The 12182-nt window shown below is 40.6% G+C and overlaps 1 long non-coding RNA gene across 17 annotated transcripts in view; it reads left to right on the forward strand.

Annotated features, from left to right (window-relative positions):
• LOC102079698 (uncharacterized) overlaps positions 1-12182 on the forward strand; it is a 108840-nt gene that overhangs the window by 81863 nt on the left and 14795 nt on the right. For all 17 annotated transcript variants that reach the window (XR_003219621.1, XR_003219623.1, XR_003219620.1 and 14 more), the window contains one exon: positions 11831-11892. This is a non-coding gene — a long non-coding RNA (uncharacterized LOC102079698). The remainder of the gene's footprint in view (positions 1-11830; positions 11893-12182) is intronic.

The following is a 12182-nucleotide window of genomic DNA, read 5'->3' on the forward strand; positions in this document are numbered from 1 at the left end:
GAAACATGCACACACATACATATTTGTGCAATTATGCTCTGACTAACATTAAGTTTAGCATGCCGTGAATTGGTTGTGTAAGTGTTAGTGAGAGTGGACAGTGGACCTGTATACTGTTGTATGTAAATGAAGCAGAGAACGCTTATTGAAGCTCTAAGGGCCAAAATTTGCAACTGATGTTACCCAGATCCCTTTGCTGTGTATTCTGGGGTTTGATGAGGTCATTTATAACACATAGTGTTCTATATACATGTGCATAAGCAGCATGCTTATGCCAAGATATAATGAAGGCAGACAGAAGAAAGCCTAACCTTGCTGAAGACCATTGCTTCTGTCTGCAAAGAGGTGCAAAATTGGTTGTCCTTTAAGACAGGCAAGAGAAAACATAAGACTCTTTAATCTTCAATGTGCAACAGCAAATTTCTACTTTTAGCCAATTTGTACTTTATACAAACCTCCAATATCTATAATATATGACTAAACAGTATGCTACAATTTCCTACAGAAAGTTCTGTGAGTCTTAAGAACATTGGCACTGGAGATCATTTGCTTTTGGTTTCTGGGATTAGAAACTGGTAAGGTGTGACATGCTGTTTTTCTTGATTTTCCTTCTGCACAGTTTGCCTGTAAAGCATGTGAGTTTCAGCTTTCACACACCTATCAGAACAGGTTGCTACACACTAAGCCGTCTCTGACTAGGACATAGTGCAGAGCGAGCGAGGGCCTAAGACAAGTCTGTTAACGTGACAGAAGATAAAGGGGGGCAAACATTACAGTGATCCGTGTCCTTTGAAAGATTTTGTTGGGGTAGCGCGTCCCAGCAGCCTTCTTTGATTGATCCTCTGATTAACCCTGATTAGATGATGTGTTTGCAGAGAGAACCCATTAAACAGCAGGCTGTGATCTTCAGATATTTGCCTTTTTTTTTTCTTTTCTGTTTTTTTTAAGGTGGTATATGGGTACCAGGTGAGCTGAGCTGTGTGTACTGTGTGTATTGTTATCCACGTTTACTTAGTGGGTTTATATGTTCTTTCACCTGTGTACACTCTCAAATAACCATGGCCAACATGGATGAAGAAACCTACACGAGGAAGACATCGCATTTAAAATATCAGTTTCAAGGAGTCATAATTTGCTATTGAAACTGTATGAGAGAGTTCATTTCTTCCGTTGAGTTGGACTGTTCAACTTATCAGATTCCATTTCTCCAAACTGTTTGCTTTAGAGTACATACTGTGGCCTGTTGTTTGTCTAGTCACAGGAGCTGCCTGGATGTGGCTGCCAACTGGGCTCTGCAGGTTGTGTGCTGGTTCACTCACCTTGTGGGGAAATGATAACGAAGGAAATAAATTAAATAGTACTAAAACATTTGCGGTTTGGGAGATAGAAAAGTGAGACAGATTTTACAGCAAATGGGAGGTGCAGGGCAGAAGCTGAGGCTGCAGGATATGAATAGGTGTGTGTGTATGTCTGTTTATGTATGTGTGTGTTAAAAGGCTGTTTTTATGAAGGCAAGGGCTGGGAACTAAGTGTTTGGCCCTCCAGGTGTGTGTGCCGGTGGTTGTTAGGGCTTGTGAGGCCTTCTGCGGAGGTGGCTACGTGACAGTGGTAATGATAGGTTGTGGCAGGTGAAGACATGAGTGTATATGTGTATCTTGCTGCAGGCAAGTGTTAGCTTGATGACAAACTCATACACACACACACACACACACACACACACACAAGCCTGTGCACACAACAATGTACCTTATATCAGACTTCATATCCCACGCAGTGCAAGCAATTAGATGCATGACATCAGGACGAGTAAGCACTTGCCAAGTGAGGAGGGCCAAGTTCTTCAGTTTGGGGTCAGATAATCCTCAACCAAGCAGCTCTGTCTGATATGCAGGTGCTTAAATCAGGTGACTGAGAGGTCAAGTTCAGGTTGAGGTGCAATTTAGCTGAGAGAGTCAAGTGCTTCCTGTCTGATGGTCTTTGACCCGTTGACTTAACAAGTTGATCCATGTTTTTAATTTTTAAGCATTTATACCGAGTAAAGAGTGTAAAGTGCGTGCGTATGAACATATAAGTTTGTTTTGTTCAGTTGAGAATATTTGCATAGATTTCATGTGCACCAAATGTGCTTTAATCGTGTATCTAGTCTATAGTGTGTGCAGGTAAGAGTGAAAGCTACAGGGGTTTTTTGTTGTTTATTTGGTTTCAAAATGAAGAGTGACCAACATAAATCCATATATTAAGTCTTCAAATATTCAAAGGCAAAACTATGTCTAAAAAAACACAAACTTGTATTTATAGGATCATAGTATGAGAGAGATTGATGGAGGAAGCACTGAATTGCACAAGAAGCTCATTGCGGCTGTTGTGCTCGTGGGGTTTGCACCATATCTACTTATCTATTACGTCACCCGAGATGAAGAGTTTTAATTCCGCATCTTCTGCACAGGTGCTTTTACAAATAATGGTAGTCGGATAACTGAACAGACTGCGTGGACTGTGTAATGCACTCATTTTCTTTAGTATAAGCTTTCTGATCAACACAGTACTTCCTCTTAAACACTGAGCTAAGATCTGCAGATGTTTAAATTAGTTTTTTTTAAAATAACAGGCACATACCTGGAGCTCATTAAATGTAATATGCACTGTAGTACACTCTCCTGTCATTTACAGTAATGTATAAAGATAATAGTGCTGCTTGACAAAGATGCTCATTGTTGCGGCTTTGCACCAAGGCCTTGCATCTTGGGGAAATAGAACTGGCTGCGGCAAGTCCCATCACACAATAAAGCTCTCAGGAGGACCTTTTCAGCCCCACGGCGTTCCACAATGGTCTCACCACTTTGGCCGCATCCGTTTGCCCCATTCTGCGCATCTTTAATCTGTGATGTCGCAATATGTGAAAACACACATATGCGCTCGCAAACACACAGGAAGAAGAGAAAGAGGATAAGCAGAGACAACAGGCGAGCTATTGTCTTGTCGTACATAGGATAGGCTCAGAGCTGCTCATGTCTGCATGTCTGTGGTTTAAGACGGTTTAGTTCCTAGTGGTGTTTGCCAAGATGACTCTTCAACGCGTCAGCTACCATTTAGTTTATTGAAAGTGGGAGACGTAAAGATAATGACACGAGTGAAAAATGATTTTAGACACCTCCCGAGTCATCCTCAAAATGGCAGCTTTCCACATTCCATCCTCAAGAGTAAAGTCGTAAAAATAATACAGTCAGACAGATAAACTCCGGGGAATCACTAGTTTGTTTCAGAGGGCTTTTGTCCACCAAGATCAGACCCCCTTTGTCAGGTGCATGTGTATAAGTGCTTGTGAGATTATTTTTTTCATTAAACTTTCTATTATGAATCAGAGTCTAATGGGTTCAAAGACATCAAGAGGATATTTCCTGCTGTCTTACGGCACAGAGCTACTTCAAAGTAATCCAACTGTTGACGGCAGCTGGTCTTCTCTGGAGCTCCGACTTTGTCCTACTGTATAAAGAAGCGATTGCTTTGTCATTCACAACTGTACACATCCCCCACATACCGCAGTAGAAAGTTTTATGCTGTAGACAGCATTAAGCTCCCTGGAAAGATATCAAAGCTTCCTTTTGCCATCATTGACTTCTCATTGTTTCTCTTCAATCCATCTCTTCTCCCGGCCCAAAGACGGCAGTGCCCAAAGGCAGTATCAGTGCTTATATTTGTGATTTTGTTGGCAGAGGAACAATGCTTCAGTTTAAGCAGTGCATTCCTGATTATTGACACACTGTGGTATGGCGAAGGATTAGCGAGTGCCTTGGCTTTCTGATTCTTCAGCTTTGGCCCACGAGCTACACCTGGGTGTATCTATGACAACAGGCTTCACAATGGACAGATATTTCACCACCAACCGGTTCGACAGAGAGTCTGTAGCAAAACTTGTAAAAGGAGTGTCACTTGAGAGGAGAAGAGGGAAATGTTTGCTTTATATTACTGACTGTGGCACAAAGTGAGCCTGTTTAAAGATTTCTAGGAAATGGGAATTGAGCTGTCACCACTTTAAAATGATAATCGTATAATGTGTTTTCTTTCTTTCTTTCTTTTTTTCCTTTTTTTTCTTTTTACAATTTTCTATCTTGTGTATACAGTTGAAATAGTTTAGTAGGGTGTAGCTGGCGGTTTATAGTTTTTGCAAGAGGAACTGGTCCTATTCTGACAGCCCTGATTACCTGTGTCCGGCTATCCCACATGTGGTCTGTGGTGAGATGGCCTGATATCTGGAACTAAGGCATTATTGTTAGCTAACATTGAGTTTGCTGAGGGTCTCCTTCTGACTTTCTCTCAGTCTTATCGGCAGGAGCCCACAGGATCCATAAGCATCCTGGAAAACACTTCCACTGACATCATGGGCTTAGGTGGGCTACTTGGTTTTGCAAAGAAATGTTAAGACAATGAGAACGTGTTGTTTTGCATGATCAAGGGCAGGGATTGTAAATGTAGGGGTGTCATGAGAATTTTTGCATTTAGATTAAACACAACAAAAATCATTGTTTTACTCCGTTACCCTGGAGGCATTGTGCTTTGGGGTTGTATGTCCATTTGTCCAGTTTTCCATCCTTTCCAGTATTTTACATTATTACAATATTTCCTGAGATCAAATAAAGTCTATTTGTTTGTAGACTGCTTGGTTGGAGCTCCTTTAGTACACATTACTGCATCAATGCAGTGTGGCATGGAGGCCGTCAGCTTATGGCTCTACTGAGGTGTTATTGAAACCCAGGTTGCTTTGATAGCGGGCTTCTGTAGTTTTGGATTGGGTGTTTCTCATCTTGCTCTTGACAATACTGCATACATTCTCTATGGGGTTCAGGTCAAGCACGTTGTGTAGTCAGCCAAACACAGTAATAATATAGTTAGCAAACCACTTGGTTGTAGTTTTGGTTCTGTGGGCAGATGTTAGAGTTTTAAAGGAAATTGGCATCTCCATAAAACTTTCTAGCAGATGGAAGCATGAAGTGCTTTAAAATCCTCTGGCATACATCTACATTGATTTTGGACTTGATAAAACGGAGTACCTTGGTATCTGTTTCTTTCCAAATTTCTTCAGAAGCTAGGATCTTAATTTCCAAATAGAATGCAAAATATAATTTCATATAAAAAGAGGACTTTGGACCAGTGAGCAACAGACAATATCTGTGCATGGTGGCTCTTGATGCACCTACACCAGGCTCCATTTCTTAAGAAACTCCCCCAAGTTGTTAAGAGAATTGTAAATTAAATTGATTTAAGTTTGTAGTCATGCAACGTTGACCTATGCTTACCCTTCTTGTGGAGATTGTTGATGGTTGTCATCTAGACAACTGTCAAGTCAGCAACCATGACTGTAGTTGGGTGTTCTGAACTAGACCAAGAGATACAGTCTTTATACTTTGAATAGTAATTTCCTCAAACTTGAAATGGAATATTCTAAGAATTTGAGATGCACAATTTCAGATTTCTGTGAGCTATAAGCTATAATCATCCAAAATAATACACAAAACACTTGAAATATAGAATATATTCAAGTTCACCTTTGATAATAAAATTCTAAAATAAATTAACTTCTTGTTTTGTATTTTCAAATGAACGAGAGACTGGATTCATTTTAAGAACAATTCAGAGTATAAATGAAAACACAGCTTTTTCCCCATCAATATGGACTACAGATATTTAATCTGACAGCTGTGGTTGGATTCCTGGAAAGAAAAAAATATCTCCATATCATTTTCATAAACAAGTGTGGGAAACATAATGCTCTCAAGCTTTTGAGAAACAGCCACAGTGGTGCCATGCCACCAGATCTATTCCTAAAAGTAAAGGTAATAAGATAATTACGTACGTTCTGTATCCTCCTCCGTAAAGCACAAACCTTGAGAATAAGCTGATAGACATGATGTAGGAAACAGTATCTTCATGTGGATACACTGTCTATATATCCAAGAAGTGACTGTTATCTACAGCAGAAACTTTATCTCGAACTTTTTTTTAGAAACTGTGCTTCTAATGCGCACTGATAAGAGAGGTATTTGGGCCATTCCTCAGTCTAGGTAATATTACTCAGCAGGACAGACACCTGATAATCATGCCAAGTGGGGAAAAACCCAACAACCTGAAGCACATTTGAGTTAAATTTTCACTTTCAACATTTTTTTTCAGAATATTTTAATCCATGTCAATAGTCTCCCCTAATAAAATTCTTACATTTTTTTTTCTCCTACAGAAAATGTAATAAGAAAGCAGAGACTGAGTTTATCAGGCTCCAACAACATTGTGATTCTGGCATTAGATATACATAATAATATTTTTTTTTAAAGACAGAGACCATAAAAAGGCCATCTGAATGCAGGTAACTTCCAAAATTAGCACTTAAATTGTGAAAGAAAAAGTAACCACAAAAGCTTCCAGTTACATTCCAAAAGTTGGTATGTGACTGGAAATGAGGCTGAGAGGAGTGTAGTGGAACCGGACTTGATCAGGAGCTCGTTATTCCCACAACAAGTGGTTTTGTTTGGCACTGCCCCGTTGTTGACACTGTCAGGTTCTCATACTTATTTGATTGCTGTTGACAGACAGGACTGTGGTGACATGATCTCCACAACGACAGTGCCACTGTTTTACCATCGACTTAACCGGAATAATAGCCGGAATAATTTTTAGATGTTCAAGAAAATGTCATCTTTGTCGCATTACAGAAACACATGTTAAACAGATTGTTATTTTTTTTCTTGTGACACTAAAAGAGAGTACCTTGATATTTTCTCTAGACTCCATGTGATGGACAGTGTGGGAATGTTTTCCCAGTCGTTCTTTTGTGTAATTGATGTGTTAGTCCTGCCACGCGGATGAGGAAGTTTAGTATTTAGTGTTGTTTTTTTGTTTTTTAATTGTTGCTTTTTGTTCCTTCTTTTTCCTGATGGCTCATCCTTGTATGGGCACTTAGGCACTGCCCCTTTGGGAAACAAAATTCCCCTGCCTATAATGAAGTGTCACAGGCTTTAACCATGGTCTTGTGGTGAAAGGCAGCGTGGGAAGTTTGTTGAACTTCCTGACCCCACACACCACCACAGCACATTGACCCTCATCACGTGATAAAGGAATGTTCCTCATCTTTTGTTTTAACATCCATGGCACTCATAGGGTTGAGAGCAATTTTACATACTATAGAATGATCACTAGCTTGGCATTTTGCCTCCCCATTCTCCTCCGCCGTTATTATCAAACAGGATTTGTGGGCCGCTCTCTCCTGCATCTTTTAAATCACTTCAAGCGCTACTGAAGCCTTTTTCACCCAAAGCGGGCACCAATCTAATGGCATCATTTGGGCCTGCACACATCAAGAGAATCAACCCCTTTTTTTTCCATGTCTAAGGTTTTGTGAACCAGGGGAAAACAAAAGGCTGGCCCAGTGAAGCGCATCTCGCCTGGCCGGCTGAATAGAGGGGCCCCTTTCATGGCTGTTTATGAGCACCCCTCTTCAAAAACACACATACAAATCACATCCAGTTCTCCCAGTGGCTCCTCTAATATGAGGGTGATGGCAGGAAAGAAAGGGGAAGGGACTGGAATCTAGTTCTGCCTCTTTCCACTTATTCTGTTCCAGTTGGTTAATTCCATCAACCAAAAAGTTATGTAAAGTTTGTGACATGTCACACATTTGTTAGGCATTGTTTCGCAATAAAAAAGAAAAAAAAAACAAGCAAACAAATAAATAAAGTTAATGCTAAATATTATTTAGCAGGTTTTTAGACAAATCAACTGATTTCATGTGACATAATGAAACGAGAAGAATTCCAGCATCCTCTAAAATTAGTAGCAACCAGTGAAGAGATGAGTAATATGCACTCTGTTACAGTAACAGTGTTCGGCACAGTCACCTGTAGTTTTGTTAAGAATCAAAATTGCATAATGGAGTTGAGTAATCATCCCCTTTTAAAGTCGCATAATAAAAATACTAATAGCAGTAATAGCACTTTGGGCTCGTATGCTGAAAACATTGATAAGATGTTTAACATAGCAGACAGAAGAGATAAAAAAATCAACATTATAAAATAGCCACTGACGTATCAGATTTCAGTGACATTCAATTTATCCTCTTTGTGTAAAACAAGTCCACACAGGGGTTAAATGTTATAGAAGAAGTACAGCAAGTTTCATTCATTGTCCAGAGCAGATACTGTGTTCCTATTACACTTTGTGGATGTGTGCATTGACGGGTACGTGGAGGAGGAGTGAGCTGCATATGCTTGCCTTTCCCCCCCGAAGTGTCAAAAACTTTTAATAAATTGAAGTCCTGAAATAGATCTTCTGCAAGCTACCTTTTCCGCTCCATGTCAAATGTTGTTCAACAGGTAGGTTTTGATGGACAGGAGGAATGCGGGCTGAGGGATTTGTTTTGTAATGGCAGTCCATTCTCTGGGTGTTCTTGAGCAAATAGTGCGGCGCTATGTCCTGTTTTTACGGGTTTCACACGTCACTGTTCAAATTCTCAAACAGACTGATCCCCAAGAGTACATGGAAGAATGGAAGAGAGCAAACAGTGCTCTAATACTTCACCACTCCGACCTTCTGCTAACTTGACATAGACACAGACAAACATGCAGTCACACACATACACACACACACACACACACACACACACACACACACACACACACACACACAGCTTTTTACCTTTTGCTAAAGGATATGAGTGTGACCCACCTGATTTTTCAGGACAGTCCTACTCATTCTTAACTTTAGCTGAATCCTTACAGTCTCTCTAAACATTAAAACATATTATTGATTCAATTTTTTAGATTCCCCATTGTCTTCACGCAGGGAATTGTTTCTATTCATTCACAACAGGTCTCGCAATCTCCGTTGGTGGCTGCTGTGTGTCATGATTAAGCAGCAAACGAACGCCCCGGTTTGGCTCCGTGTGCCAGCCTAATTGAGTGCTACATTAATGCGTTTGGGTCAAACGCACGGAAAATGGTGGGAATTCTGTGGGAAAGTTTGAGCACTCATAAAATGATGGATTTTTAAGCACTCCCTTTATTCCAACAAAATGTAATGAAACAGCCCAATGTGTTTTTTTATTAATGGCATGGAAAAAAAATATATAGGAAACATGTAGGGCTCCCTGCTTGGTGCTCCGTGCTGTGTGTCTCAGTCTGATTTAGTTTATACAAGCATGTGTTAAGCAGTCAGGCGTGTATGTGTCCGGACTTGTGTGTCACTGTTACACTAATGCCAAGCTCCCTGCCATGTTTTTCTTTTCTACAAACATAAAAGAATCAAACACCTACTGCTTCCATAGTTGCCTCTGCGATCCTCTCTTTACTGTTCTTTTCTTTTGTGCTTGTTTTAAGTCTTTCTTTGATATAGCAGGCATTCCTTGGCAGTTGTGTAACATGATTTGGGGCAAAAGGAGAGAGAAAATGAGATAGAAAGAAGGCGAGAGAGAGAGGGAGAAAGAGAGAGAGGAGGGAAAATGGTTTGTCTTGCTGCGTTTCATGTCCTGCTGTGCGCTCATATTTCTCAGCCCACTTCACAGTTGTGGGGTAGCTGGCTTATCGTGGGGCTCCTCAGCTCTTTCCATCATGCGTGGCCTAACTTAATCTCTCTTGTGTACTGTAAACTGCACCTAATAACCCTGCACACGATTAAAGCAAACATCTTAATAATGGCCTGTCTCATTATCAGCTCGCATTGGGAAAACGAAAGGTTCACCCTTGCCTCTATAACGTGGCTCACAAATAATCCAGAGAACAAGGCAACCTGCTTAGTTAGTGTCTCAAAGAAAAACAAAGAAATAACCACAAGCCTGACGTTTTAAACGGAATTATCTGCATTTTAAGTAAAGCAAATGTTGCTGATTAATCCCGTGCTTGAGCAACGTTTTCTGCACGTCATGCAGAGACCAGGAGTGAGATGCAGGATTGAATGAATTGTGTCACTCTAGAGGGTGCTGTTTGCTGAGGAAATGTGCTTTCCTCCCTTTTTTCCTTTCCTGCAGGTCACACTAAATTCTGTTCCTCCTGCTTTCTAAATGTGAAGTCTTAAACTTATCCGACCAGTGTAAAGAACATTGAAATAGATACAACAACCCACATTTAGTGGATATTTTACGTATTGTATGTTTCAGATCGGACTCCACTCTAAAGGCAAAGGAAGGAAAGGATTTCGGGGGAAATAATAAGTCTTTGAGAGACTGTGTGGTATTGTGCTGCAAGGCATCTTTGACGTGACGTTAGGCCACGGTAATCCTTCTGTGTGTGTGTTCTCCTCACCTGTATGTCCCACACACAAATGCCCACAAGATGTTTACACAGGTTTCACGCAGCCAACGAACGTGGAGGATGAGCTGCCAATCAGACCTCCACTGGCAGAGTGGAGACGGGGAAGAATGCGTCCGCGATGATGGTTACACCTGTGCTGTCAGTGATTTCCTGCGGTGGTGTTGCAGGGTGTAATCCCTAACATCGCTTGTGTTTATGCTTGTGTTTTAGTTACAGCCTTGATACACACATGCTTTTGAGCTTAGATGGGACTTCTGCTTCATTTACTCCTCATCTTATCCCCGAGGGCATCCTCTGCAGCTCTGACACACACACAGGCTCATCTCCAGAATGTATACAGCAAACTCATGTATCCTCAATCTCCTATTCACGTTATATACACAAAACAAATATGCACAGAAACTGAAGACAGATGATTCTCTTTTTTTTATAATATCCTTCTCTGTAAAGTTATGTAAAAGGCACATTTGTACTTTTACTTTGTTCTAAATATAGAAAGCAGGAAGCTATATTTTTTGTTGTTTTTTGGCTTGCCTTATATAACAGGATAATTTACAGGAAACACTGAAGTGTGCCTGTTTCCTTATGTACTGAGTATTTGAGGAGGTCTTTTTTTGTTGTTTTATATGGTTTGTGTTTCGTCATGAGTGACGCCGGCTGCACCACTGAGGTCATGAATGGGCAGGACAAACTCTCAGTGCCAGCGACTGAACTCACTTTTTATTTTAGCAAATATGCTAAATTTAGAGCTCAGCCGCAGCCAAAAGTTTGTCCCAAACTCCCTGAATGACACACCTTTCGAGAAGTGACTCTTAACATCTGCTATGTTTATCATAATTACACTTTTTCCTCTTGTTTTCCTTCCATTCTATTCTCTCTTTTTTTTCTTCTCACAGACACAGTAAGTGTTGCTCTGTTTTTCATTTATTAGATTTGTTGGCTAAGTTACTACTGAGAGGATTCTAAAGGAAGGGCATGCTTCAGCTGTGTTTTTGAAAACACTGTGCTCTGACGTTAGTAGAAGTGAAGGACCAGTAAAAGGTCTGCTCTGTTAACACACCCTCTATACACCACTGCCCAGTGAAAGGCCTGTTGTAATAGTGGCATTTCAATCCTTCAAAGTCAAAGACGGCCAATTGGATAATGAAATTTGGTTTGCCATTCTGGGGAACAGACCAAGTTGTGACAGTGCATAAAGTTACATATGAGAACTTCTGCTGAGTGAGACAGAACCCAACACTACGTAAAGTCTAGCCCAAAATAGGTGCAGCATTGAAGTCTTGTGGTTTGTCTGTATGATGTGACATTGATGAGATCCACCCATCGCTCATCTGTTATTTTTTTCTCTGATCCATTATGGATGTGAGTCTGCGCCACTGCAGAGTGGGTGGTGTTTGAAACCTGGCCCTCGCCATTTTCACTGTTGAGTAGTAGATACTCTGTCACTGTTAAGGAGAGCGAAGTGTAAGCAATGTAATTGTACCGCATATTATCAGGGTGTGAACTGACATATTTCCTCTTCTGATTTGTCTTTACAGTGAAGGAATCCAAATTCTCGAGATGAGAGTTCAACCTTTAATTGCATCCTAGTGATCTTCTGGTGAGTTTATGTTTCCAAAGTCACTGCAGACTTTTTTGATGAGCTTGGGATGTTTTAGTTTTAGAGTCTTCTCCTCTAAACCATTGCAAATCAACCTTCCGTGAACTTAAAGTGTGCAGGAGTGTTTTATTTGCCGCATTTGTGGCAAAATCTTCTGCAGCAAAGAGGATACATGCCAAAGACTTATGGTGTTACTGTGGTTTAGGCTTATAAAACTGACGTAACTCCTGCTTTTACTGTTGGCACAACAGTAAAAGTAGCCAAGTGCTGTTAACCATTTAGCTTAGAAT

The sequence above is a fragment of the Oreochromis niloticus genome, linkage group LG4 (assembly GCF_001858045.2).
Source record: "Oreochromis niloticus isolate F11D_XX linkage group LG4, O_niloticus_UMD_NMBU, whole genome shotgun sequence".
NCBI classification, from domain to species: domain Eukaryota; kingdom Metazoa; phylum Chordata; class Actinopteri; order Cichliformes; family Cichlidae; genus Oreochromis; species Oreochromis niloticus.